The following is a 6,530-nucleotide window of genomic DNA, read 5'->3' as shown; positions in this document are numbered from 1 at the left end:
ATGCATGGAACACTAATACTCAGAGCATTGGAAGGTTGAAAACAGAAGCTATCTGGCTCACACAATGTTTTAAATGTGCCAAGGGAAATTCCAAGTGTGGCCATCCTTGAGTGGAGTGGAAGATAAATATGTTTTTTTTTGTATTTCAAAGCAGCTGTAAGAGTATAACAGGCAGTTTAGAACATGTCAGTCCCTCCATGTAATTTCAGAGAAAATATCCTATGAAGATTGGACCAAGATTCCTGCAGAGTATTTTCAGCACATAGTGGAAACTATGCCAGAAAGAATTGCTGCAGTTCTGGAGGCCAAAGAAGGTCCAACATGCTATTAAATGGGTGTACTTAAGCCCACTGTGTCCTATTATAGGATATTGCTGGAATGTATGTGGATGTTGTTGGAATGGCCGCAGAGTTGCGGCAGCAGTACAGGTAGTCTGTAATCCTTTCCCCCATCTGAGTGAGTTTGCCCTATTGCACGGGGTCGAGTTATGATGTGAATGTTTAATTACACAGGATGGATTGTGGGCGACAGAACCGAACAGCCTTCAGGATTCAAGTAGAGAAAGGGGAAACTTCTCCAGCCTTTGAGTTAATCACAGGACTATTGCATAGCAATTAGGGATAACAGAACAGCTTTCGGGGGGGTTTGGGTGGGTTGCCTTATCCGCTCCTTTAACAGAGTAGTCACAATTCAAATTTCCCTTGTTCCATTGTTTACAAGGCATTATACATGTGGTTTATTTATAGTGCACGGAGTAATATGCAGCAAGTCTGGTCTGTCTGCTTTGGAAGAGAAACATTTGGCCAAAAGAGCAAGACACAGCCAGGAGGATGATTGGTAACACATCATAATATGCACCTTAAAGCTGTGCTCTACAGCTAGGTCCTGTTCCATGACTGCATATATAAATTAACTATTGACATTGCTATTTATATCTGGCCATTTACAGTGCACTCTTGCTCAGTGCAGCACTTGAAGCTGATTTTCCATTGTGTAGTTATTATGTTCAAGAGATGTTTGACCCGGTCAGGGTGACACACTTTAGTGAGGGCAGCAGTATCCTAGAGGACACTACAGACAGTGACGGAGACATCTCAGAGCGCGAGGTGAGAGGTTGAGCTTTTTGTTACTCTCTCTACGACATACTTTTCATGCCAGGTACTATTGTCCAGTTCAGCCAAATTTAATTTACTGCCTTGTATTATCATATATAAATTGCTGAACATCTTTTCACTCAGTTTCAAACAACCCCTCAGCTGTATTAAGCCATTTCAGGTTATTCAGAAGTACTGCTAAATGGATGTGGTGGGAAAATGAGAGCACATCAAACACAGACAGCTTTATGCATTGAGTAGTAAAGAGTAAAAGTTTATTGAGTTCTGTCCCCTGTATAACAGAGTAAGAGGACTGACGCGCAGTACGGTCCCCCTCCCCTTATACAGAGAACAGAAGAAAGAGAAAAAAAAGAAAAACGACTCCTACAGAGTATCTGCTAATTCATGTTTTGGTTAGCCTGAGCGCTGAAGGCTTCTTCTATCTCTATGGTTAGAATGGTATGTGAGCAGCTGGTGTACCTGACTCACATGCTTATCTGCAGACTGTTATGCTGTGACTATAGAAACATAAAGCAAAGTAAAATAAAGCAAAGTAAATTTCCACAAAATGAAGTAAGGCAAATTTCTACAACATTTCCCCCCTATATCACACATTATCACACATTTATTCAGCAAATAGCACTACGATGTCTTCATGTGGATCACCAGCACCGCCCATCTTGGGGAGCAGAATGTCTTCACTGAGCTGCGGTTGGTCATTGGCATGGCCGCTGAGCGCTGGCATGGTGAACACTCTAGAAAGACGTCTGACACGCAATAACAAAAAAGGAGGTAAACACAGAAGAAGAAGAAAAAGAAGAAGAATGAGTAGCAGAATGGGCAACGCTACAGCCGCTACTGGAACTGTAGGCTGCGGAGTGAAGGCAGATCACAAATGATTCATATAATCAGTAATATTAGCACTGAGATCTGGAATGTAAAAACAGCAGGAAGTGTTAATCATTTTGCACACTCCTCCTTCCTTCATGGTTAGGAGATTTAATACCATTCTATGTTGAAGCACTGCTGCCCTTATCACTTGTTGTTCTATCTTTAAGGCACCTATTGCTGCTAAGGTATCATTAACTACTTGCAGTAACTGATAAGCTAAGCCATTGATCTTTTGCAGGGCTGCTACTGTGCCACCGCCCAGGAAAAGGGACCAACCAATGGTTTCACCCGGAGTGGTCCATGGGTCCCTCAGAATTCTACCACAATAGTCTGTGCTGGTTATGTCTCTCCTCACCCTGTGCTGCTTGGCATGGGGAAGTGTATACACCTGCGTCCTTGGGCGCACTACAGCTGGATAACAACAACCAGTCCAGTTCTGTGGCAATTCACCATAGGCCACCGAACCACCGACCCACATTACATTCCAATACCCCTGCAGGGTTGTCATGGAGCAATTCCACAGGGAACTGCTATTGGAGTCACTGCAAGTGCCATTGCTGTGCACCTGCACATAATCGATGCATCTGGACCAGACTTCCGGCACCTGCTGCTTCATCTGCTATACAAATATCTCACCCTTACTAGCTGCCACATGCAGCATCATTTTCGGTGGTGCGGGGTTAGTGGGACTGGGACAGTTTGAGGTCTGATTAATAACCTGGCACATAGAGATTGTCATATTCACTTCTCCTACGTCTGCGTTTTTCAGAGGGATTACAGTCCTTGGAACACTGGTGTGCTGGCACACCAGATACTCTTGCTCGATATGTTGGGCATGCACAATGGCTGACATACACGCTGTATTTTGTTGGCATTTAGCTGCTAATCATTCTGCTTCAGTGGCGTTGGGACCCTGAAATGGTAACAAGTCTTCTCATAAGTCATGGGATTCTTCATCCATATTAATATTCAGTCTATGTTCTGACTGTGTTAGCTGTGCCTGATTTTCTCTACCGTCTCTTGACGGTTCCGAGTGTCGAAAGTGTAGGCCTTGCCTTTAACACCCTACTCAACACAGTTCCGACCTAGTCTGTTTGGGTGCTGCTGCTTGGAGTTGGGGCTGGTGTCGGAGCCTTCTTACAGTGTGTGTGATGTACCCAGGTTCCTCGTCCTTCTATTTTGACAGCAGTGTAGGTTGTTAACAGGAGGTTCTAGTTGTCGCCACCTGGTGCCTTCAGTGGCGGTAGCCCCTGACTGAATTTCCAGTAATGTGGCCTGCGGGGTAGCAGCGGTTTCCTGTATTGCTTGCACAGCGGTTTTAGTTGCAGCTGCCTTTGCTACTCTATCTGCAAAATTATTCCCCTTGCTGATTTGGTCTTCTGTAGTCCTGTGAGCTGCACACTTAACAACTGCAATTGTCTTTGGCAGCGAAATGGCTTCTAGCAAGATGGTGATGTCTAATATATTTACCCGAGCTTGTCAGGAATTGCCTATGTTTCCATATGGCTCCAAAATCATTAACAGTTTTGTCTGCAGCTAGTTTGCATGCTTCCGTCAGTGCTACTAGTTCAGCAGCCTGCGCTGAATAGGAGGATGGTAATACTTCTGTTTTAAGTATTTCATGATCTGTTTCTACCGCGTATGCTTCCCTATTGACCCCTGTGTCGTCCCTGCATGCTGACCCATCCACATAGAGGCATAGGTCTGGGTTACTTATGGCTTCTTCAAAGAGATCAACTCGCGGTATATATACTTCAGCTAAGACTGCTGTGCAGTCTTGTGGATCTCCATCCTCCTCCGTAGGAAGGAGTGTAGCTGGGTTCAATGTTATACACCTTTTGACAGTTATATTAGGCATATCTAAGAGGGTGGTGTGGTATCTCAGCTACCACTGGGCTGATAAGTGTGACACTCTTTGGTCCTGCAGTATTCGGTGTAATGCGTGTGGGACTAAAACAGTAAGAGGGGAGTATGCCACTATGGTTTAGGTAGCGAAATTATGGCTTGTGGTCGGTTTTGAGACAGCTTGTGTGTATTTCCCCCTTTAATGATATGCCCCAAGAACGTCACTTCCTCCTTACAATTCTGTAATTTTGCTCTACTAGGTCAGTTACATGTATGTTACATCTGAAATATTTCCATGAGCTTTTATGCAACATACTAAACAAAGGTTTGGAACAGGCTAAGTCAAATCAGGCTAACTCTCAGCAGGTCAAAAGTACTTCAGACTGCAAACTATGATCTAGTATTTTATCCAATTTTACCATAATTGTAACGCAGGGAGGCTTGGCAGGATACAAAAGAGGAGCAATGATGCATACAACGATGTTTATTTAGAGACATGGAAGACAACGTAGCACTAAGGCTATCGTGGGATCAAACACTGACAACGTTAACGTTTACACAAAGGACTTATATACGCAAACAATAACAACACAATGAAGGGCAGCCGTGAAACACAAGGGAGCATGGCCACACGGATGAACACACACACACACACACACACAAGCAAATACACACGGGGAGACGTTTGGGGGGGGGGCATACCGTGACAAGAATATGTTCACACATGGTCGCTCGCTCGCTCTCTCGCTCTCTCTCTCCCCATCCTTTCAGCCTTTGGGTTTCAATAATACCCCCAGGGCAGACAGAGCCACTATTCAAGCAATGTAATATTCTGTAATATTCTACTCTGGCTCCTCCTACCTCTGCAATGACATCCTCAGCTTTTATTTCAGTGGGTGGCGTGTGATGTCATAATGCAGCCGCATCAATTAAGCGATTATGATGTAGTCAAAGAACAGATTTTTCAAATGAACAATTTCTGTGACCCATTTTTAGACTACAGATCACAGATAACGGGTACACTAAATTTATTATGGGTCAGTGCGGTAGTTACAATTGCAATCCAAGACGCAAGGAACATGTTCCTTCTGAGAAATATGAAAAGGAAAAGCACGGGATATTTGGTAAATATGGGAAAAAGAAAAACGAAAAAACACGAGCCCAGATCCCTGCCAGAATAGAGGATGACTTCTTGGATGAACTGTGTGTGTGTGTGTGTTTGTCTGAGAGAGAGAGATCTACGTAGAAGTGTTCTAAGTATCTATACAACGCTAATAAGACATTTTCTGTTACTTTTTAAACAGATACTAGACCAAAGTATTTATTGAAAAATGACTTGCCTACTGAGAGAACTGAATCAGCCATGGTAAGTAAAGTAGAACCAAGACAAATGATTTAAAGCCATACTGAGGCAAGGGACAAAAGCCACAAAAAATGGAAAAACAGCTATGGTGAACAGTGATGCTAATTTAATACTTGTACTTAAGTACACTGAAATGTCTTTGAATATAAATTACAAATGCATTTCAACAAATGTTGGAGAAATTAATTAAAAACACTAATGTCAATTTATTTAGAATATATTTAGGACACATACATTTAGCATATGCAATCTTTGTCAATTACAGGAAAAAAAAATACTGTTGGTGGGTTTTTTGTTTGTTTGTTTTACATTCTCCTTACTATAGAATTAACAGTCGACTGTTCGGTGACTTTGCATGCTGAGTTGTAACACTGATTATTAGTATAATTGTGGCTAGAATCAAAATCAACACTAGTTAAAATGACTGAATGCATTGGAATTTATTATTCCAATAGCACAATTTGAATGGGTCTACGGTACCTTAGTGTGTCAGGTCCTGTTATTTCTGTTGAACATTTGATGTTTGGGGGCACATTTTTACATCATTAGGCCTGCAGGCTATGTGATAACGGCTATGCGATAAAAATTGTATTTGTTTCCTTTCCAGTCCAATACAAACTATAAATTCCAAATGCATCAAAATGTAATTAAAGTCATATTTCAATTAAATGTATTTAAATACTGTTCAACAATATTTCTACTTATATCTACAGGTGGAACTGAAGTCTTTCAAAAAGATAGAACCTCCAGATATGAATTTCAAGATGATGCTTCCTAAAAAGACTCCTTTGAATCAGATTTACGATGACAATGACTGGGATGAGTGTACTGAGGACCTGGAAGCCATGTTTGCTAGAGTGAGAAAGTCTGCAGTGGAACAGAGCAATCCTAACACTTGTTTTCCATAAATTCTCACAATGCTATGAACTATGCATTTCAAGTAGATGTAATTAAATATTGCTTAACACTGTTTCTCTTCATAGTTGGAGGTGAAATTGAATTATTTCATAAAGATGCAGTATGATACCTGTGAACATGATATGGGCCAACTGATTGAGGAAATGGAATCCACAGTTGTTAGAGTGAGAAAGTCTGCAATGCAGCAGAGTAATCCTAACACTTGTTTTCCATAAATACTAACAATGCAATTAAATATGCATTTCAAGTAGATGTAATTAAATATTGCTCAACACGGTATTTGTGTCTGCAGGTATTAGACGCCGTACTTGCTAGGGAGGATATGGCTGCATAACCTCTGACGACAGCAATAAACAGCATTAAAAATACTCTGACATTTTTCAGTCTAATCCTTGCCTATGTTGTCTGCAACACAGTCA

General features: G+C 41.7%; 1 long non-coding RNA gene across 1 annotated transcript; it reads left to right on the top strand.

Annotated features, from left to right (window-relative positions):
- The first annotated feature begins 5,132 nt into the window (after positions 1–5,132).
- Positions 5,133–6,262, top strand: LOC145656129 (uncharacterized). The gene is made up of 3 exons (XR_014121859.1): positions 5,133–5,196; positions 5,907–6,050; positions 6,177–6,262. It is a non-coding gene; the product is annotated as an uncharacterized LOC145656129 (long non-coding RNA).
- Positions 6,263–6,530: the final 268 nt, after the last annotated feature.

The sequence above is a fragment of the Electrophorus electricus genome, unplaced genomic scaffold (genome assembly GCF_041902795.1).
Source record: "Electrophorus electricus isolate QZ-2024a unplaced genomic scaffold, ASM4190279v1 Scaffold49, whole genome shotgun sequence".
NCBI lineage: Eukaryota > Metazoa > Chordata > Actinopteri > Gymnotiformes > Gymnotidae > Electrophorus > Electrophorus electricus.
This window is presented reverse-complemented; position numbering and strand designations above follow the sequence as displayed.